Source organism: Typopeltis vanoorti, chromosome 9, assembly GCF_054136105.1.
Source record: "Typopeltis vanoorti isolate ZY-2024b chromosome 9, IOZ_Tvanoo_1.0, whole genome shotgun sequence".
Taxonomy (NCBI): Eukaryota; Metazoa; Arthropoda; class Arachnida; order Uropygi; family Thelyphonidae; genus Typopeltis; species Typopeltis vanoorti.
In genome coordinates this window covers 48,819,667-48,843,144 of record NC_143557.1, presented here as the reverse complement: position 1 = coordinate 48,843,144, position 23,478 = coordinate 48,819,667, and the positions used below count along the sequence as shown (strand labels likewise).

The window sequence follows — 23,478 nt, the reverse complement described above, 5'->3', positions numbered from 1 at the left end:
GAGCAGTCTCTTAGTGTATATTTTTATCCCCTGTATACTGATGCTTTCATCATACTACATTTATACTGGTGAGTGTAATGTATACACTCACCAGTACGTCATTATGCTTGACGTACTGGTGAGTGTGATCATTATACATTTTGTAACCCGGATAAAATTTATGCTCCTGAGTAAACCTATGATGTCTTTGAAAATTTAACCAAAAAAAAAAAAAAAATTCCGGGGAAAAACAACAACGATAAAGCATTAACAAAATCGAAAGCTTCTTCATACATTCACAAACAGGTACGATTGAGCAGGGCTTCCCAAACTTTTATGGGTCGAGACCCACTTTTGAAAACGGTAATTTTTCGCGACCCACTCGCTTGTAATGCATATGTTAAAAGGTGGGAGATGGAATAAAAATATCACTTTACTATTTACTACTTTTAATTTTTTTTTTTATTGAATACACTTGATATATAAATTTATTAATCAGATACATAATGAGGTGTATGTGAAGAATGAGCTTGTTTTCTATTTTTGCTGATGACGTCTTTGATCCACATTGATATGTGTTACTTTCGAAATCAAATTTCGAAATGAAGTTGATTTCGAAATTTGTTTTTAATTCTTAACTCTCCTAATAAACATGTAAACTACTCGTATATTTTAATATTTATCGCGACCCATTCGTGGGTCGCGTTTTGGAAATCTCTGCGATAGAGGAATAAGCATCATACCCTAAAAATGATACAATACGCTGACATACCTACTGATCGGGACAACAATTCTACAGAGTCGCGTATCTCCACACAAGAGCGAGGCCTCAGCAAATCAACATTGAATCTATCCTGAACATGGTTTCAGAGTAAAGTTATTTGTTGATATTCTTTTTGAAGAGCTGGAGGTTCTAGTCTTTGGAGAAATATTTCATGGATAAGGCTATTCTTAGTGCCGATTTGAATGAATTAGTAGTAGTAGATTGGTGAGTCAGCAATTCAACTGTAACAGGATGTCCACCAGCTATTGCTCGTGTTATTGTAGGTTCAGCAGAATTGGAGGGAGGGAATGTTAGATGCCAGCTGTTAAACGAACTCCATCGAAATATCTGTAAAAAAACGCATGCAGCAACTGGTCATCAGTGAAAACAGTAACTGAATTGAATCTGAGAAAAAGGTCGACAATTAGCTCTTCTTAACAGCAACAAGAATCAGAGGTATTAGATGCACCACCAAAAATGTGCGAGCTGTATTCCAAGGCTGGAGGGATTTATAGTTCGTTCAAAGTTAGTACTGATTGGTGAAAATGAACATATTAATTGAAAAAGAAATGCAAAGTTTTTGGAAGCCAAATATACTACAGAAGTGATATGATTATGCAATGAAAGGCTAAGAGTTTTTATCAGTCTAAGAAGCAAAATCCGATACTGACTGTTAAGCTGAGCATTACACTGTGGAGAAGAACCACGGTCTTTCTGCGAGAAATGACAAAATTTGGAAGCATTGAAGATGACTAAGGTTGTTTGTTTCCCATCGAAAGAAGGTATGGAGATCTGTGATTAGGCCACATAAGTAGATCTTGAGAGGCTTCCGATGTTTAAGCGCTACAAAGGTTGACATGAGTAGGAGGAATGGAGTGTCATCATTAGAAAATCTGTCAGTGTGCGGTTTGAGGTTAGCGAGCGAACGTCGTTTATGTATATGAAGAAGAGGGTGGGCGAAATAAGATCCCCAATCAACTGCCTTGGAAATGTCGAGTACAACCTCAAGTTTCAACAAATCTTTTTATGGCGTATGTCCGGAGGTGAGTGATGCAGGAATGTAGTTTTGCTGTCGCTCTTGACTGACAGAATCCATACTGGTAATCAATGATTAGTTGCCATTTTGTCATAAGGTCACAAGCATGATCTGAATTACTAAGAGAGGTTACCTCCACAATGTCATTGTCATATTCCCACGTGTCCCGAGGTCTGACATACGTCAATTTACAGGCCGAAGTTAACCCTGTGAGAATGGCCATCCCTCAGCAGAGTGCCAGCAGCATCGAACGATTGGTCCCCTTCTAACTACTAACCGCACTCAGACTTCTTAACTTTTTACGCGAGCCATTAGTAGCGGAGACTCTACCAATCGACCACCCATTGCTGGCTACCTCCACAGTATACTTGAAAGAAGAACTGGTTTAAAAAAAAAAAGAGCCAGTGTTCAGCGAGTGGAGAGAACTGTAGGAAATTCTGGATGGTACATAAGCAATTTACTTCACTTCAGTGGAATTGAAAAAGGAAGCCTGTTAGAATTGTGAACCTTGAAGTCACCAAGGAAAGTGACTTTACTGTTGAGAGATTTCGATTGCAGGAAATCAAGACTTAAGGATAAGGCAAAGAGATCAGCATGATTTTCAAAATTGAGAAGCCGTAAAGCCAGCTGATGAATAATTCATAATGAGTCAAGGAAATATCAGCCACTTCTAGAAGACTCAAGATTAGGCATCCTCTGGCGAAAATATCTGGCAGCACAAAAGTACCACCTTTGTGAAGTAAAGAATCATCTGAACATATTTTGGATATTTAAGATAGACTGGAGGATGTAATAATAATTTGGGTGTGGTCAAGTGAATGTGGAATAGATTTTTTTCTGTAGGGTTTTTGAAGTTTTTAATTTTTTTTTTTTCTTTTAAGTTTTGAGAATAGTCATGTTGCTTAAGAGAAGAAAAAAGAGAATCGCAACTTTTAGTGGATTCAGATAGGGGAAAAATATTCAGTCGCAATGCCACTTCAGTTCACCACTGAAAGTGAAGTGTTTCTACTGATCTTAATATTTCCATCCGTCTTCCTTTTTTCTGTCAGCCTAAACGACACCTGTTACGGCCCAAGTTACTTCCGCGGCTTCTCTCGGAAGTAATTTGGGCCGTAACAGGTGTCTTCCAGCTCTCCCAATATACACTAAGCATCATATCATTGAGCTAGATATATTTCAATAAAAATAAATCATATGAAATATACGGAACATGCCAAAATCTCTAAAATTCATTTCGCACCTATTTTACTAACATCTGTTGCATACACGTCAGCAAAAATGACGTATATCATCATTTACATCTCGACCAGCAAATTCTTGACAAACTCAAATTGCAGCTACAACCACAGTTCATTTTTAATGCTCAAATTACACATTTCTTTTCGCTACAAGGCTGTCATATGTGCTTTGTGAGGTTGGGCATCGCATGGCACGGAATGCCACATTTAGAATCCTTTGCTTTTCACCTTTTTTGGTTTAAGGTTTACTCGCTCCACTCTATTTGTTTATTGTATATGACTTCATCGCTTTCTAAATTCCGAAAACTATTCTAACCTTTTCCCTGAAGCTCGACTTACTGCATTCCAGTTAGTCAAATAGTGAAATCTTAGTGACATTAATGACTACAGCTCCAGCTAGCTCCCCTTTTCTAATACCACTAATCAAGCTAGGCGATGTGTAATATACTTGCAATAAGCAATCACCTAAAGCAAATCATACATTTACCAACCACATACCTGATAATCCTCACCACTCTCCGGAACTTTTTATTTTATTATTTTTTGAACTTTTCACAATGTTGGGCAAGTTTACTCTCTCACATAACACTCCCAATCTCGTATCACGAGTAGCTTGCAATAAAAACCCAAGCTTAACACTAAGCCTATGCTGAAACGCGCAGTAAATAAAAAACAACCATCGGCAAATCCAAATCTGACTTCATAAATTCCAGAAAACCTGTCCAATGGAAATCATGCCCTCTGGTCTCAAAGCAAAGGCCAATGGATCCAACATCTGTTCAATGCTTTTCGATCGATCTCTCTCTCATCCAGATGGTACAATTGTTACAGCATTTAAAAATAAAGCTGGCTTCCTAGGATCACTTTCTCTTCTAACTCCTACATAGATGACTAACGCAAATGGTGGGTTTTCGGCAAAAAATATATCAGAAGAATGATAAGTAACTTACTCTAATTAGTCTTTCACTTCTAATGGCATATAGTGAAATGTACTTAAACATTGTGCTGAAGAGAACATGGCTTGTCCTATATAGTCTCTGCAGCCTCTTATATTACCGCCACCACTCAATCCTCTCCAAAATAAAGGTGAACGTAATCAAAAGTTGGCTTCGCTTATTACCTAGACTTTCAAGTTAAATGAACACTAGTGTGGATTCTGGCAATGTAGATCTACGGGTCACCTCAGCCTACATCATCCATCACTGGACATATGCAAAGGAAATATTGGAGAAAGATATGCTGTAGTCTTGACATTTCTAGATCATTCGATCGTGTGTAGCATCGAGACAGACCAAACATCGAAACAATCTGTTTCGCTGGTCGTTCACTGAGTTCGTGGTAGACAGCTCTATTTCCTAGCTTCTCCATCAATACAGGAATTTCCCAGGACTGTGTTCTATCACCTACTCTCTTTCTCCTATACATAAAGACCTCTCTCAATCACCACTAATTCTATCTACAGCTTGCGGACGACGGTATACTTCATTTGCCTTGCACATTCGACAAACGACACACTACTCAGCCATCCAAATTTTCAAGATCTACAACCAGTACCTAAAATGACGGTCTCTATACTATTCGGATAGACGATAAACCTAGTCACCTTCAAAGCTACCAAGACGTAGTTTTTTTGTTTTTTTTAATTTAAAAAAAAGATTCGGCTCACGCTCAGTAATATATAAATCGCCAAACAGGATCAGATCCCGCTCCTTAGACTGGCATTTACCTTGAGCCTCTCCTGGAATAAACACACATCAATATCTTCCTCGGCCTCTAAAACGCTAGGCATTTTTTACTGCTCAGCTACTACTTCCTCCGTAAAAATCCAAATTAATCCATTCTTTAGAATGTTTCAAATGTTTGGGTGGTACATTCAAAACACCCCTAAAAATTCCGGATGCTGTACAGAGATGAATGATTCGACTGATAGTCTCATCTCTCCCCTATCTCACAGACGAACTGTTTCAGTTCTGTCTGTGGTCGCTGCTCCACTAAACTGGCAGCCATCATTCCTCACACTTTCTTTGAACTTCTGTCCAACATCGTGTTCAGTCCAACTGCAAACAGTTGGACTTAACGTTGGGACATCAAATGTCCAAACAATCCCAAACTCTTTAAGATAAATGTCAACAAATTTCTTCTTTCCCAACCCTCACCTACATCTTACAGACGACACTAATGTACTATAGGTTCTTCTACCTCTTATTATGGAATCTAAAAAAAAATCCTTAAGGCTTAAGTCAAACCGATTTAACTAATGGAAAACCTACCATAGTCAATAGTGAAATTTAAAAAAAAAAAAAAGAAATCGACACAGTAAAAATAGTAATATAATTTAACTGTAAAGATTTCTGTACAAAATTCATTATATGAAAAGCTCGACAACCAATCAGAATTCAATATGTTCCAAATAAATCACCCTTTCAGAATCGGAGGATTGTTCCATTCGCCTTCTATCATTTTCGTGGTTGTCCTTGATTTCTATACATCTTCCAGGTTGAGTGGTATTTGAGTATTTTTGGGTGGGTGGTCGCCTCCGCGGCTCAGTCGGTTCCGACGATGCTCTTCGGTTGAAAACATCTGGGCTCAAATCCCGTATAGGACGTAAAGAGCCGGTCTCACATGGAAGTCGAAGGGATTTTCCTTACAGAAACTGTTATTTTCATTCCACAATTAGGCAAACTGGCCAGGAGAACACACACAATTTACATACAAAGTATACTTATATACAGTACATAGGGCTAACCATCTTATCAAGTGCCTGTTGAAATTACTGATGAGCCTTGAGTTATCCATTCTTTCAATGTGTTAAAGAATAAATGTATACGTTCCAAATCCGGATGTGTAATTGGATTTGGATAAGCAATTTTAAAAATTATGTTTAAGTCTGTTGTTTTATTGTGGTGTTCGAAAAATATCACTTAAGCTTCCAAATTAAAAATGTCTTCATGGATTTAAGGAAATTCAAGCCTTTCCATTCCTATTAAATGACGTCATTAATAGAAAAAGGTTTAGATGACATGAATGCGGCATTTTTCTCCCACGAGAGCTCTGCTAAAAGATGGCCATGAGTATTATGTCTGTAATTGTGTATATTCTTTTGGACAGTTTGTTCTTTCGGAGTTTCCGGGAGGAATAACCTTCCATCTCTGTATGAGACTGGATAAGACACCTTTAATTGAAAACAATGTTATGAAGGTTCTTTCCGACCTAAACGGGTTTCGAAACCAGATCGCTTCGCCCATAGGGCATCGTCGATACCGACTGACCTATGCAGACTCTGTTCCAATTCTAGATTTGCAAATATGGTTCACTTTGCACACCGATTAAAAAACAATTGCCTTTGCCTTTCTGGTTTGCAAGGATGATTATGCTACTGCTAGTAGCCTGCTTATATAAAGTCAGACATGATGGTAGGAGAACTCGCACGCATTACTTCCATAACAACTTCGTTTATTTCCGTTCTTATTTTCTTAATCAGGTAGTTTAATACTAGACACTTATTCCGCGAATTCCTGAAGATGGCAGATCCAGAGTGAAGTCACTGGAGTGTTCAAACTCATTTCTTAAGTAATTATCAAGGAAATGGTTCTTGAATTAACCAAAATATTGCATATATATTGCATGATGTAATTAGCAAAGTGCATCCATTGGGCGGAATGCCAATACATTAATTCCAGCCAGGATGCCTTGAAGCAAATGCTGATGCTTTTAGAGTTGCATTCCTTTAAACTAATACATCTTAAATAATGAATAGTAAGTCCGTTATATTCAAGTAACACACTCTGGGATTATTTATGAAACCTGTGGCATAGAAGACTAATGATTCATCTAAGATTTTTTCTATTGACAACGACTTTTAGCTTCCCACTAATTTTTCTTCTTTTTTTTTTTTAAAAAAAAAACATTGTTGCTAAATTAAGCTTCACCTATGTAGCTGTAAACACAGAACTATCTCGCATTTGAGGAAGTGTAAGGAGAGATGCTAACAACCTCTGGATGGATTATCAGGTTTATAAAAAAAATGTTATATATGCAAAGAAGTTGCGCTTCTAGGAAAGCGTTAATATGCATCTTTAATTTCGGTTCATAAATAATGATTAAAAACATATATAAACTATGGTAAACAATGTGCCTGATGATGCCTAAATATCTTGTTTCTTAAAGTGTTTGGTAAGTCAGTATTATCCTTTACCCAATAAAACGATGTGCGAGATTAGCGATATTGGATCATCAGGTGTGATAAAGAAGAAACAGATAAGACAAAAGGAATGAATATATCTGTTAATTACGTATATTCTCTTGCGTTCGTCTGTTTTGCGGGAGGGAAGAAGGAAAAAATCTTTCCACCTGCGTATGAGATCGGCTAATTCATGTATTCGAAACCGACTGACGAATATAACACCATCCTTGTGAGTGCGCAATAAATGCGATGTCTGAGCAAATGCAGTGAAGTTTAGGCACGATGATACTCGCAGTAATATGGAGAAGTTCACTAGGCTTTTTAACCCTCTCATGCATAGGGGCCTCATATGAGGACACATATTTTTCCTTATAATAATTATTCATTCACAATTTAGTGCTACTGTATGCACGTAGTCCTCATCTGGGGAGACCAAAGTGTTCTTAGAAATCACACCAAATGGCAGGAGTTTCAACAGAGTTACAGGAATACCAATCTCTCTGCAGTGCATGTGGTATCAAGGAGGAAGTGAAAAGCTGCTATTTTGTTGATTTGAATTTGCTAATTTTATGAGTCTTCTGGAAAGGTTAGTATGGTTTTATATATTGTTATACTTTGTAGATGAAGTGTGAATATTTAATTTGTTCATGTTTATTACCATATTCATAAAACGAACTTGAAAACAACTTGTCCTCACATGAGGACAATATATTTGTAAGGTAATCTACGCAGCAAATAGTTTATGTACAATATTTTTATAATTTTATTTATTTTATTTTTGCAAACATAAATGAATAGTAAGTGTGTTAATTGGCATTATCTTCTTACAGATGGTAATCTGCAAGAAGATAATGCCAATTAACATACTTACAGATGGATAATCAAAAACCAGGTCCATCTGGCATAAAAAAGGCCTATTACCACAAGAGACCTACTGAAGAGGGGATTGAAAAACTGTTGGAGGAATCTGAAGATGGTTTGGAGTTGAGTGATTCTGCTGATGATCCTACATATCAGCAGCCACAAAATGATCCTACAGAGAGTGACAGTTCAAGTGAAGACAGTGATGTTCAGTGTCCTTCCCCTGTTGGTCAGACAACGTTTAAAGTCCAGCTAGTGTGCAAAATACAGCTGATGCTGGTCGTATGCCATTGCAGGGACAACCAGTGTGGTTTAGTGAAAAAGATAATTCCTTTGCTGGTACTGAACCACAATTTAGAGGAAAACACCAAGTAAATATTCACGGAGAGAGCCCTGTAGATTATTTTTCACAGCTATTTCCAGATGAATTGATGGATGAAATTGTGAAACAAACTAATCTGTATGCATGCCGTAAAGGCAAAGATAATTTAGCACTTACTGTGACTGAACTCAAAATTTACCTTGGAATTGTACGTGTCATGACATACATAAAATACCCACGTGTAAGGCAGTATTGGTCTTCTGAGCATGGATGTTATAGCTGATGCTAAGTCAGTGAAGAGATGGGAGGACATAAGGCGATATTTGCATTTTGTTGATTCAGACACAATACCTACCAATAATACATATAAGACTAGTGCTGCAAAAGTATCATGAAACATTCCATGCTGCTGTCAGCCCAGAAGAATTTTAGAGTGTAGATGAGGTGATGATTCCATTCAAGGGACATTCACAACTTAAACAATACTTACCTAAGAAACCAAAAAAATGGGGTTTCAAAATGTGGGTGAAGGCAGGCATTTCAGGCTATGTATATTGTTTTGATCTTTATGTAGGTGCAGATCCTGAAAGACAAATTTCAGATTCATTCAGTGCAAGTGAAAATGTAGTACTTAGGCTCTGGTATGATCTTGTTGGTAAGAACTTCAAGATATATGCAGACAACTTCTTCACAAACATCCCCTAATTAAGAAACTAAAGGAAGATGATATTTATTATGTGAGTACATGCAGAAGAAATTACTTCAAGGAGCTGACAAGAAACTGAAAAATGAAAAGGGTTCAGAAGGTTTGACGAGGAAATATGTCAGTTATCATGTCCTCTGATAGTATTACTGTCACTAAGTGGGTTGATAACTCAATAGTACACGTGGTATCTAGCTACTTAGGAAAGGAGCCTGTCAGTGTATGTCAAAGGTTCCGTTGGAAATAAAAAAAGTATGTTGAAATTCCACTGCCTCGCAGCATAACTGTTTATAACAAACATATGGGTGGAGTGGACCTTATGGACTCTCTTGTGGCTTTGTATCGAAATGATACCAGGAACAAATGATAGTATATGATAATTTTTTACCATATGTTGAACATACTTGTTTGTAATGCACAGATCATTTCACTGGCCATCCGCCACACCCGTCCATCTGCTGGGTAGAGGGTGTAGCGTGATTCGTCGCTCCATAATATAATTTTACAAGCTTCCACGTCCCATTGTACACTCTCTTTGCACCATTGAAGACGACGCTTCATGTTGGTTCGGAAAATGTGGGGATCGCATATTCTGGTCTCACCGTGGAAACCCATGTTGTTGTTAGCCTAGGTACTGAATGTTTTTGTGGAGTTTTGTTCCAGTCAATGCCCGGAACTCCCCATTCAACATGCCAGCAGACAAATGGTGGATTTCACATATTATCATTCGCAGCAGCCTATTTCCATGTTCGGTGAGTGTGATGGGTCGTTCACTGTGGGTAGCACTTGAAGTTGATTCCCTGTGCTTCCATCTCAGTATCGTATCGCTAATTGTTGATCTAGGATGGCCCAATTTGTTAACAATTTGCAGAAAAGATAGGCTTGCAACATGGCATCCTATCACAACGCCTCCCTCTTTTTATATTTTATCCTGAACTATAACCCCCACTAGAAGTTGGAAATATACCATACTGCAATGCCGAATTCAACCTAGTATCTTATTACAGTGAAGAAATCTAATTTTTAGCAATAAATATTTAACTAAAAACTCTCCTTATTTAAAAAATTTTGGATTACATTACTGTTTCAGTAATGATATGAAACTGATATGAAATTGTTGTTCTCGATGTTTCCAGCATTCATTTTCAGATAAGATTAATTTTTGAATAAGGATTAAATTTGCGATTTTTAACATTAATCTTTTCAGGTATTCTGAAGTTGAAGTAATGATTAAGTTTTATTCATGATTAAATTTTTCATCAACCGTGGCTTTCAAAGTAATGAGACTGAAGTCAACATTAACCATAACTAAAAGATGCAAATTGGAACAAAATTCATTTAGACTAAAAATTAAGTATGCATATGTACACACATACGATACAACAATAAAATAACATTCAAAAGTTGGTTTAAAATCTTCTAGAATTAATTACACAGGAGTTAAACAATATAAATTGCATTTTAATTATTTTTGATAATTTCAGTGCTAGATAATCCAGCCATTCTAAATCAACAGCAATACGTCGACTCGCATGGAATTCCATAAATTTTATAAACATATGGTTACAAGCTAGTTCCTAATATGAGGAGAAAATGCCTGAACGGTATGAATGAGACGTAATGGAATACACTGCCCACGTGATCATATGTACCCAATTTGGCACACATGAACTGTTGGAAGAAAGCCAAGTTCCACTATCTTAAGAATCTGCTCTATTTGATCAATTGTACATTGTTTTAAGCTTGAGGTATTAGCAAAATATTGTAATTTTCAAAGTCAATCCAAAAATGATTACAGTTTCGTTTAGATGGTCATCATCTTTAGCAAAAAAAGTAGTTGCTGTTGTCCGTTAGTGCGACTCAGACTTGGTTCCATTAGACTTTGGATATTTCCTAAATCTTAGGCACTTCAAGGGTATCCATTCTGAAACTTAAGAATGGGTCCAAGCAGAGGAAGAGAAAATAGTGTTAGTAGTGCATGAAAATAAAAGTAGACATTTCAAACTATGTTTTTTTTCTTTTCCCATTGACATCTCTTGAGTGAGGGAGGATGGGAGTTATTAATAATGAAGGCATTGCTTTTGAAACGCCATTATATGAATGTATAATTGATTATGTAATCAGGTTCATTTGTAAGGGGGGGGGAAGATTAAAGTTTTAAAAAAATATTGGGAAGCAGGGAAACTATTGAAGTACGAGTGTTCTGTTGTTTTTCAAATCAATTGTTCGATGCTCTATTCAGGAGGACAAGGAAATCACTTCCAGATAAGTGCACAAAGAAATGAAATTGTCGATTTAATCCTCGATTAATCTGATTTCATATAATGTATACATATATTATAAACAATAAATAGACAAATGAGGATTTAACTCTTATTTTTTTCTATGTCGAATGAAGATTCAGAGCGAAAAAATTACATGGCAATAATTCAATATGAGAAACAATCAAAAAAAAAAAACATTCGTTATTCGTGTATAATTTTACACACACATACACACGGACATTTATATGAATCAGAACAGTAATGGTCCCAATTTTATTAACACTTTTTTTAAACTAATTATTTGAACAGAAGTTCTTATGCGAATGCAGTGGTTCCCAAACCATGTGCTGCGGAGCCTTGGGGAGCTGCAAAATATTCCACTATTTTCACTGAAATAACTAATAATCGCACCAACTGCGTGCTGCAACTGTTAGGTAGGCCTATGTTCTAATTCTGGGCACCGTGAACCGAAAAGGTTTGGGAACCACTGTGCTAACGTATTAACGATGAGATAGCACACAGTTGACTTACTATAGCACGCACACAACAAACTATGAAAAGATCTTTTAAAAATTTTTTTTAAAAAAATGGCATAATACCATTCTACAGGAAATTAACAGCAAATTACTCAACTATAACCAACTACTTCTGTAGTTCTCATGGAGACTGCTAAACTGGGAGTGAAGTGTATTTTGAACACTGCAATACCTTACCCTATTCCAAAGTTTTATATATTATTAAAAACTGAACTACTTTCATTGCTTTATCATAAAATTTAATTTGTTTGATAATGAAGTTTCTGTATAGTGGTACTAGTAATGGTAACTAGACATGATTTTGTTATGCCTAATTTTGCCGTTAAAACGGTCCAACTGAAACACTCCATACTATAAGAGATGCTAATTAAAAATTTCATTAAATCCCAACCAGTCCACCAGAGAAGAATTATTGTTACCAAAAGTTTGGCAAAAAAAAGGACCGTTTATAGCGGAACAGTAATAAAAATCCTTTTAATATCAATTAGTCTTGAATATATCCATATGGACGTATTCTAGGGTATATACTGAATATCAGATTTTATTCAATTCCATCTAGGTAAAATTTAGCTATTCCTATACAGGGCTGCTACGAATGGGGTGCCGCTGCTGGGGTACCGTTCATAAGTTAATTTTTAAGAAACAAAATTTTTATCATGAAAACAAAAAATTCTTAGAATGATCAATATTAAAATAAATAAGGCCGGATACACCGAATAAAAATTTTAAAAAATTGTATATTGCCGCCTCTTTGATCAGCCGGATGTTTACAATTTTGCAGCGAGAGCAGGCTAAATGCTTGCCTATAGAATGCTGTGTCTACTGCAGTCTATCTCAAGTGAAATGGTGAACGGTTTTTATGTGCAGAAACGAATTTTCGTACAAAACATTTGTTGCTAGTTAACCAGTCATATGGTACGCATCTCAGTAGGCTACTGACAGTAGCGCAGTGCGGACTATTATTTCGTCTCTGTGTCGTGTCGTGTAATAATTTCTTGTGGGTATAAAATAGAAATGGAATCAAAAGTTTTAAAAAACAGTTATCCGGTGTACAAAATCGTAAGCGTCATGCTGCGAAAGAAGCAGATGTTAAGAAACAAATTGGGGCTCTTAATAAATTTGTTAAAATATTAAAATATTCTGATGCATATTGTCACCAACTCGATACATCAGAAATCAGAGTTGAAGAACCGTGCACATCATCCAGTTTTCATGAAAGTACTATTTCAACTATTGAACAAGATAACAAGACGCATGATTTAAGTGAAAAACAGAAGATTTAGTTGTAGTTGACCATGAAACTAACACATTGTTAGTCTCTGTAAATTTAGAAGATCCAGGTGAATGGGGAAATATTGATGAATAATTACAAGTTGTTTTAATTGAAATGGGGCCTGTTCAACAGAAAAATATAATATATCTCAGAGATACATATGGTCATAAATTTGGCGACACGTATTAATTTGGCGACTACGATATAATAGAAAAATGGAAAAAGGTGAGCTCGTGCCAAGAACATGGCTCATTTATTCCGAAACTTTAAATTCTCTTTTTTTGCTTTTGTTGCAAACCTTTCACACCTACCGAATCAAGTAGTCTCGTAGAAGGTTATAACGATTAGAGGAATGTAAGTACAACTTTGCATAGACATGAGACTAGTTTAACTCGCATGAAAAATTTCTTAAAATAGAAGGAAGTTGATAAAAATTTAAAAAACAAAACTACTATTGATTGCCAGATGCAATGGAAAAGAAACATTGGACGAGTGTTTTAGAATGCTCGATTGAAATTATAAAATTCCTTGGTAGCCAAAATTTAGCTTTTCGCAGATAATCTGATAAATTATATGAAAGGAATAATGGCAATTTTTAAAAATTAGTCGAACTGTTTGCGAAGTTTGATCCCGTTATGGAAAATCATGTTGAAAGGGCCCTGCAACGAAACAATATAGTACACTATTTGAGTAAAGGCAGTCAAAATTAAATATTGGAAACTTTAAGTAACGCAATCAGGAATTTTATTATCAATTCCAAAATCTAAATATTATTCCATAATTTTAGACTGCACACCTGATGCAAATAAAACAGAAAAAATGACCATTATTATTCGCTTTGTTTCTTGTGACAATGAGGATATGGTTTATGTGCAACAATAATGGAACAAGTGGAAAAATGGAACATTCCCATTGAAGACATGCAAGGTCAAGGATATGACAATGGGGCAAATACGAAAGGGAAAAAATATGGGCTCCGAAATATGCTTTTAAACAAAAATCCTCGAGCATTTTACGTGGATGTGCTGCTCATACTCTAAATGTAATCATTAACGATGCAGCCGAAGTGAATGCAGATACAATTAGTTTCTTTGCAATTATTCAAGAAATATACAATTTCTTTTCATTCTCTTACGTAATTCAAATTGGGCAATCCTTTTAAAGTTCGTAAAAAAATTAACATTGAAACAGTCATCAGAAACGCGATGGGAAAGTAAAATTAATGCAATCCGCCCTCTACGATATCAGTTACGAGAAATTTACGATGCAATTTTTGAAATTTTAAATAATGAAAATTTTAATAAAGAAACTCAACATGAAGCACAAACATTATGTGCTAAAATAAAGAACTACAAATTTATTTGCTCTCTTATAACTGGACATGATTTACTTAACAGAATAAACCCTGTGAGTAAAATGCTTCAAGACAAAAATATGTACATTACATTTGCTTTAGAATCTATCGAAATCTTAAAAATATTCTTACAAGAGTATCGATCAGATACAAATTTTAAAGAAGTTCTAAAACGGCAAAAGAACTGGGTGAAGAGGGGTGGACGGAGAACAAGAATTTAAAACTGGTACGGAAGTCCGACGACGAAAGAAGACACGACAATTTGACTACGAGTATCAATACGAAACGCCACAATCGCCAGATGATAAATTTAGAGTGAATGCGTTTTATACACTTCTAGACGTTGCAATGTGTTCGTTAATAGAACGTTTTGAACAACTAAAAACATATTATGATAATTTCAATTTCTTGTATAGATTACTACAAATGAATAACGAAGATTTACGAAAAAATTGTGACGATTTAGAGATTCCCTTTAAGCCCGGCGACAATAAAGACGTAAACGCAATAGAATTACATGACGAGTTATGTGCTTTCCGGGATATTTTTCGGAAGGATAATTTAAATATTCAAAACCCTTTCGATATTCTTAATTTCATTGTGTCCAATAATTTATCTTTCCCTAACTTTTCAATTTCTTTAAGAATACTATTAACCTTACCTGTTAGTGTAGCGGGTCGTGAACGTTCCTTTTCCAAGTTGAAATTGATTAAAACTTACTTAAGAACAAGTATGTCACAAAAAAGGCTTGTTAGTTTGGCGTTAATAGCTATTGAAAATGATATATGTGCGGAATTAGACGTTAAGACCATTATTTCTAATTTTATGAATATGAAATCAAAAACCCTTACATTTTATTAAAAAAATTTCAAGTATATTTATGTAATTTAATTTATTTTCTGTTATTCTGTAAAGATGTTATTTTTTGAATACTTATATTAAATGTTCTAATTATTTCTGAATTCTTTTCTTATTTTTTCATCTATCTTGAATTTCTTTTATTTTCCTAAAAGATAGTTCCACTTATAAAAATTATTAAAAATTTTTTACAAGTTACTAAGAATTTCGTAACTTGTAAAATGCAAGAATTTTTTAAACTTTAGTTCAAATAAATTTTAACTTAAATAAAAATTCATTTTAATTTTGTTAGCGATTCGGGTTGGTGAGAAGGCTATAATTCCTGTATCATTATATTCAACGATTAAAGTGAAGTGGCTTTATCAAAATTTGCTTTAACTTTTGAGAATTTTTTGAATATTCGGGTTTTTAACGATTATCCTGCCTAGTCAACACCCCAGGTTCGTTACATTTAGCGAACCCACGTGTGGCGGTTCTGCCAAAATTTATTTAAGAAATTTCAAATAATTTAAATTTTTATTATCGTAAAAGAACCACACACGCCCGGATCGTTACAGGGGCGTTTAGATAGACATTGCATGCGGGCGACAAAGACCCTAGCGCAGGCTCTGTTCCTATATATAATTTCACTATTTTATCCTGTAAATGGTTTGTATAACAAAAACGACAAATAAAATAAACGAAAATGAGAAAAATGACCACTTTTAGTTGTTATTGGGGAATGAAGTTTCGTAGTTTCCAAGAAAGAGTAACCCTGCGATCGCCGTATGAGACTAAACTCATCTGGAAAAGCCCTCATAAAGGTTCAGAAATGCGCCTAATTACTAATTAACTCAGTTTACAGTATAAACGAATAGGGGTGATTAACTGTGTGAAAATTAACATGAATTATTCTTCCTTAGCTTCGCTGTGCTTCTGCTGACGTTAGATTATCATAAAGACATGGGTTCGATTTCAGCCACAAAATTAGGGAAAATTTTCTATGACTTTTCTGTGATCTCAGGTGCAATGAAAAGGATTTCTAACCATGCAGTCGGCAGACACACAACTGTACGCATTTTACAGCACTTGCTGAGAAGTGAAATGCCCTCGGTGATATGATTAAGTCGGATACTGGGAAACTACAAATTTCCAAAGGGACCGAGCTAAGTGTGCTGTCTACTCTCTCTATGGACTTGTTTATTATTTGTAAATATGAAAATATTGTAAAATTAAAACTTTACCCTATAAGGTTAATTTTCTCAAGTGTGTGCGCACGCACATGCATCTCTTCGTTTTATTTCTATACACATAAGCATATGCTATAAAGAAACATCTTAACTCCATAAACATGCATCTAATTTTGTTAAAAGGTGGATGTTTCTATGTACTGGAACTGTGCAAGTTTAATAATTACTCATCGAAAGAATTATTCAATATGGAATTAGTGGTGGGTTCGAGTCTCCAAGACAGCATGAATATTTTGCGAACGTCTCTTGCAGATAAATTTCACTGCCTAATGAGACCACCACTTTGCTTACTAGAGGCAGGTGTAAAAGTGGGGGAAAAATTGCCTAGTTTCTAGATCAGGATGTCCAGATTACCCATGGGCCGCCTAATACATAATCTGCTATTTTTCGTGAGTAGGACTGCATTCAAAAAAGCAGTTTTAGATATATAAGAATAAATGTCATAATGAATGAATAAAGAAGAAATTTGAATTGAACGATATTTCCTGTTCCTCCATATCAAAACCAAATAATTTCATTATGACGGAAATGCAATGAAGAATCACATAATATACGCGACATGTAGTAATCCCTTAGCTAGATGTCTATTTTCTAGGATTCGTCGAATTCAATACGAAGCATGCACATAGGAAATCAACTTGTTAAGAAATAACACAATCGGTGACAGCTTCAGAAACGCAGGTTCTTCATGTACATCTGTCACTTTGAAACAGTCTTATCTATGGAAATGGGCTTCAACGACCAGTCCGGCTAATCAGCGTTAAGCTAATCTCTAGCACTTCGATTTCTCTGAGCTAACAGAAGGTCATTTTATTGATACGATTACTCCCAAATAGTGGCTATATTCCAAGTTGTAAAAAATCTCGAAAAAGATAGGTATAATCACAGAAACAATGATACTACAACCATTTATTTATCAACAGAAAAAAAAAAAAAAAAAAGCAAATCACCCATATAGAAACAGTAAAATACAAAAGGTGAGGGGGGGGGGGATTCAAACAATGCGTATGTAACGTTGCCTAATTTATCAATGTGGTACTGATCGATTAACTGATATCATAAGCTATTGGGAAGTTCAAAACTTATGGGAGATGTGGAAGCGTTGTCCACTGAGAATCGGCGGAAAAAGTAATGTGTGTGTATACTGGTAACTGGGAATGAATTAAATGACAGTGTATTACCTTCTCTCCTGGAACGGTCCAATGTTCTCATGCATTTCAAACTATTAATAGTTGCGTCGACACGTCAGATTACGTGGCTTATAAATTTCATCTCCAAAACCTAAAACAAATAGAGAAATGATGAGACAGAGTCATTTTTGCATATGTATATCAATTTTTTTTTTTTTGAAAAACTAATCTCATTTACATTTTTTTTATCAAAGAAAAGTTTAAAGAGTAAGTTTACTATCTGACATACAAGCCATAATACAAAATTCTTAATGGCTTCAAATTCTAATAGAATTATTCTTTCCTTAAGTCGAACAATATATCGTAATATTTTAAGATATCAAAAACTTGGTGCAGTTCTAAAAACATTTTACATTTTGGTCAACAGCAACAACAACAAAAAAAAGTCCAGATGCTTGATTATGATGGTTTTACAATCTGCAGCGTACTGAATAATTGCAAATGATATTTGCTGAACTCGTTGGTTGGAATTACGAAAACAACTGAGGCTAATAGGACCCTAATACAGTATGTCCCTAGCATAAGTTATCTAGCAGGTGGTTTGCAGAGTTAAAAAATTAAATTACTGAGAGGGAAAATCTTGATATATCTATATCATACTGGCTGGCCCGCTTTTAGTTGCAAAGCCTTGAATAAAGAGTCTTCTAAATAGAGGTTCGACCCACGTCTTTCTGAGATTCCGGGTTCGCATATAACCGCAAACACGATAGCATTTCTTAGTGAAGTTACTTTGTTCCTCAAAACATTTAATACTTAATACGGACGTCAATGCTTTTATTTCTTTTATCACAAAAGACTGCAGTAATAGTTTATTTCATTATATCACAATTATTGTATTCTAAAGTGCAATGGTTATGAATTTATCCCAAATTGATCAATCACATATCATTTAGCTAATTCCGTTGGTTATCTTCGTACGTGAACCAAAATTTTAGAGGGATTCGAATACTGAGCGAGTGAATTAAAATGTGATTAGAGCTAGCTTTTAAGTGTGGCCTAAATCATTTTTGTTTAACTTCTCACAGATGCTGAAGAACAAACTAGATAATAATTATAAACTCTGCAATTAGATGCAATAAAAATGTCGACTTGGTAGACTTATTGCAGTGGAATGTCGATATTGAAGAACACAACATACAGACAAATAATAGATTATCATTAGTTCGTTCTCTGCTTCATCGCAGCCTGTATCGACTTAAATAAAAATTTCGTAACCACAATAACAGAAAGCCTTTTTAATACAGAGACGCTCGGAAAGTACAGAATAAAATTATGATAATCAACGTATCTACAACGTTTGCATTAATGTGATTTCATATTTTGCAGGAAGGTGACAGGGTTTTCACTCCTGGAAACTTGAGTTTTTACCTAGGAAAATAAGCAAACCGGTCAGAAAACAGAAACACACACTCAATTAACAGTTATAATACAGCTTTAGCTGCTTCGCGATAATTCCGAAACAACTGAACGTTTAAGAGGAATAATATTTACTGAATTCAGTACATCATTCCAGGGAAACCATTTGTGAATGTAGGAAAATTCGCAGCACCTATAACACTAAGTAAGGAATCTATATAATTACAAGATTTAACATGTAAAATTAAATTGACAGACTAAAATTTTCAAGGCTTAGGCTTTCAAGTTTTCCATTAAGAGAAATTATGTTGAACCGAAAGTTACTACCATAATAAGATTTCCCATTAGTTGGGGTTATCTAACAGTGTCTTACTTTAAACCAGATTTCAAACGCATAGCAAGTGTTACCTGCCAAGAAGCCGTTGCCATTTTTTCCCCTAAGTAACTAGCTCGCTTATAACTGAATTATGTGCATGCTACTCCAATGACAGCATGATCATGAATTACATATGACAGGGTTTCGTATTTATTGCCAATCATGACATTAAATATTCGAAAGAAGTCTGATGCTAATAATCAAAGATTGTTTCAAAATAATCAAGAAGTTAATTACAAGCAAGTGTCCCTAATTAATGGGAAGAATTTAATTTCTGTTTACGTTTAAGTTCGGATGTAAAACCAGTCTATTATTATTATATAATACACTTACAGAAGGGGGAGGGGGATGTAAAGATTACGTGTGGTTCGCAGACATCTTTAAGATAAGAAATGCAGCTCTATATTCGAGTTAAAAATTCTAAAAAATGGATGATTATATAAAAGAATCTTCACATTATTTTCATTTAGCTTTTGAAATATAAAATGCACCATGTCCATTCCCAACTACTGATGTTAAATAATTGCGATTGCGATGGTGAATTTCGTAGTGCTGTGTAGGTCAAGTAGCCACTCACGATGAATCCTGAGATTCCGTGGAAATGTCATGCAATAAAAACACCCCAGAGCCGGCACAGAACTTCCTGAATACTTTGACTCAGTTATTGCTTTTCGTAAATTCTGCCGTTTTTTAATTTGACGACTTAAAAAAAAAAAAATGTCCGTTACCCTAGGATCGATGTAGATTGAAAGTAGCAGTCAAAATTTCATCAAAAATATTTCGTGAACGACTTGCATGGTTTTTTCTGATGAGTGACTAACTATTATAATTCGGTATTTAGCAATGTTTTAGCACTCCAAAACCTTTAAAAATGATGAAATCTTTATATAAAGATTTAGTGAAAAGTGTTATTGACTACACTAACTACTTCAGAGTGCTTGCCAGTATTAGTAACGGAAATTCAATAATGTTTACCAATAACAGTAGGCAAAGCAAAGTAAACATGAGCTCGAAGTACTAAGGTCAGAATATCAAACTTGTCAGCTTTTAGACTTTGTTCACCCACTTTCAGTACAAAGGACACGAGGAAAGTAAACATGGTAGTGACAGACGCCAAAACGGAGGAATAAATTATAGGAGGCGGAGTCCGATGATTTTCTAATACAAAGCTTGCTGACACGAATATTCTTTGCTATATCGCACTATGAAAACAACGCAATTAATTGGCTAAATTATATTTTGTGTTACAGAATGAATTTTGTAATTTTTTTTTCTTATTTACAGAAACAGAATAAAAGTGGTGCTACCACTGTAAACTTGTAGATTACACCAGTCTGGACCATCTAATGGATAACAGCAAATTTATGTTGTCAAAAAGGATGCAAGAGGAAAATAAAGAGGATGAATGGTCGACAGCAAAAACCGCAAAGAATAAAAGCAATTGAGTGGCATTAACACTAATCTGCATTTCAAGCTGAAAACAAAGATTTAAGTAAAATAGATAGGTTGTGTATTTTAATACAGCTCTTGACACGGAGTAAAGAATTTCTGCTCATTAAATGTAAAGAGGTCCAAGTAAATATTTTAAGTATTAAAACTAAACTTACAATACCTAACAGCTTATAATGCCCTTCTGAAAAATCTACCAAGATTGATGGGTTTTACTGGCTACGATTTGGACATTTTACGAAATCCAGTAGTATATGATTATTTATTGTGGATGAAAAGTAAAAATATAAGGGGGGGGTTGCGAGAACTGCGCCCGTTGATCATAGATGTTGCTAGTACTAAGATTTAACTTTACTTCCAAATTACAGTTGGCATGTTATGATTTCTTTTACAAATGTACATTTGTGCCTAGGATAAATACATTAATAGGCCTCTATCACAAAGCACACACGTAGAGAAAAAAAAATTACAGCTACTCTACTCTTATTAGTTATACACTGCATGGAAAGAAGTCACAGTGTGAGGAACAAATAGCCATGGCATCTACCTTAATATGATGTGGGACCCTTTCGCGGTCCTCATGGCAGCAATCCCACGGGCCATACTTTCCACAAGATAGGTTACGAATTTTGGACCATTCTTCGTGTAGACATATGAGGTCCTGAACTGTTGTGGGGCGGACGTCCCTTGATCTCAATAGAAGCTCGAAGTTAATCTCGCAGATGTTCAGTAGGGGTGAGATCGCGGTTCTGAAGGGACAATGTGTGGTGACGCTCATGTCCACAAACCACGCAGTTAGAGTAGCAACCTTATGACATGGTGCACAGTCTTGCTGAAAGAGACAATGGTCAATTCAGTAGAAAGGCCACAAAGTGGGAATCCTTGCATTGTCCACAATATTCAGATACCTCTCTGAGTTCAATGTTCGTGGCACCACAAACAGAGGTCAGAGGCTAAACCAGGAAAAACAGGACCATACCATCACACCGCCATTTGTGAATTTCGCAGTTAGGATTAGGCACTCTGGTAAGAGACGTTGTTCACTGCTAATCCACCACACACGTCCATCTGCTCGGTAGAGGGCGTAGCGTGATTCATAACTCCATAACATAGCTTTCCAACCTTTCACGTCCTGCTATACAGGCTCTTTGAACCTCTGAATGTTTGTGCGGGTAATATAGGACTTGCATATTGCGGTCCTATATTACCATAGAAACCCATGTTGTCAGCCTCGGTTCTGTTTTTTTTTTTTTTTTCTTCCCTGATTCGTGTTCCAGTCGATGCCCTAAACTCTGCATTCAACGTGTCGGCCGACGAATGCCGGTTTCTACATATTACTCTGTCACGTTCTGTGAGTGTGGTGGGTTGTCCTGCGGGTAGCACTTGCAGTTGACTCCCTGGGCTTCCACCTTAGTATGGTATCACTGATTGTTGATCTTGGATAGTCCAATTTGCCGATCAGATAGGCCTGCAACATGGCATCCTATCACAACGCCTCTTTCCAAGTTTGTCAGTTCTCTCTTACAAGGAGAGAACTGACACCAGAGCACACAGTTGCACTGACTTGGGAGCATGATATTCCTCAAATTTTTACCGCCTACCAACATGTGTTATTTTTGTAGGCGATAAAAGTCTCCTGGGAATGTACGATGACTTCTTTCCAAGCAATGCAGTGGAAAGCATCCGACGACTTTATGCCAATACTTCAAGAACTTATTTTCTTGAGGCCGTTCCAAATCAAAATAAGTTACACGAACATGGACCATGGTTACAGATCTCTGAGTATTTGAAACGTAGTAAAGCTTGAAAGAACCTAATTATTTACTGGAAAGAAAAGCCTACATTATACGATTCAATTCAATCAATGTTCGAAATGGCAGTCGTCAGCTTAAATGCATATTCTCGATGGTAAATTTAACTTGACACAGAAATGTGAAAAAGATTAGAAACTTTGTTCAAGCAGTTCATCTCTCTAGTGAACACCCTGTATTCATATATTGTTCTTCATAATAAGCTCAAGTATGCAAGCCTAGCAACAAACCTTGTGAAAAATTCTCTACATTGACAAAGCTGAGCAATCATCGGTCAGAGAATAGTTTGTTATGGTATTCCTGTCTTAACCACAATAGTGAGAGAGAGAGGGAACACGTGATGGCATGAATTCTAGCGTTGGACTAACAGGAGATGTTTTTACGAATTGCCTAAGAGACAATCCTCATGCTTATTCTTAACGCAATGAATAAACATGACTCATTTATTTTCATCTTTTTAAAAGGTTATCAGACTTGTCAATCATTACTAAAGAATAACTTGATAATTTTTCTTGCCAAGTTCTTCTTGCTCGTCTAATTCTTGTGTGTATTATATAAAATACAGATCACTCCAACACACGAGCGGCAACAAAGCCTATAGCAAATCAGTACCGTTGTATGTGTGTGGATAGAGGCCAAGAAAAAAAGTAATCTTGCTAATATTCTTCCTGAAGAACTGGAAGTTGTAGTCTTTGGG

At 35.7% G+C, this 23,478-nt stretch overlaps 1 long non-coding RNA gene across 2 annotated transcripts in view; it reads right to left on the bottom strand.

Annotated features, from left to right (window-relative positions):
* Window positions 1–23,478, bottom strand: part of LOC150103023 (uncharacterized) — a 327,791-nt gene that overhangs the window by 261,124 nt on the left and 43,189 nt on the right. For both annotated transcript variants that reach the window (XR_016548797.1, XR_016548799.1), the window contains exon 2: window positions 17,781–17,880. This is a non-coding gene — a long non-coding RNA (uncharacterized LOC150103023). The remainder of the gene's footprint in view (window positions 1–17,780; window positions 17,881–23,478) is intronic.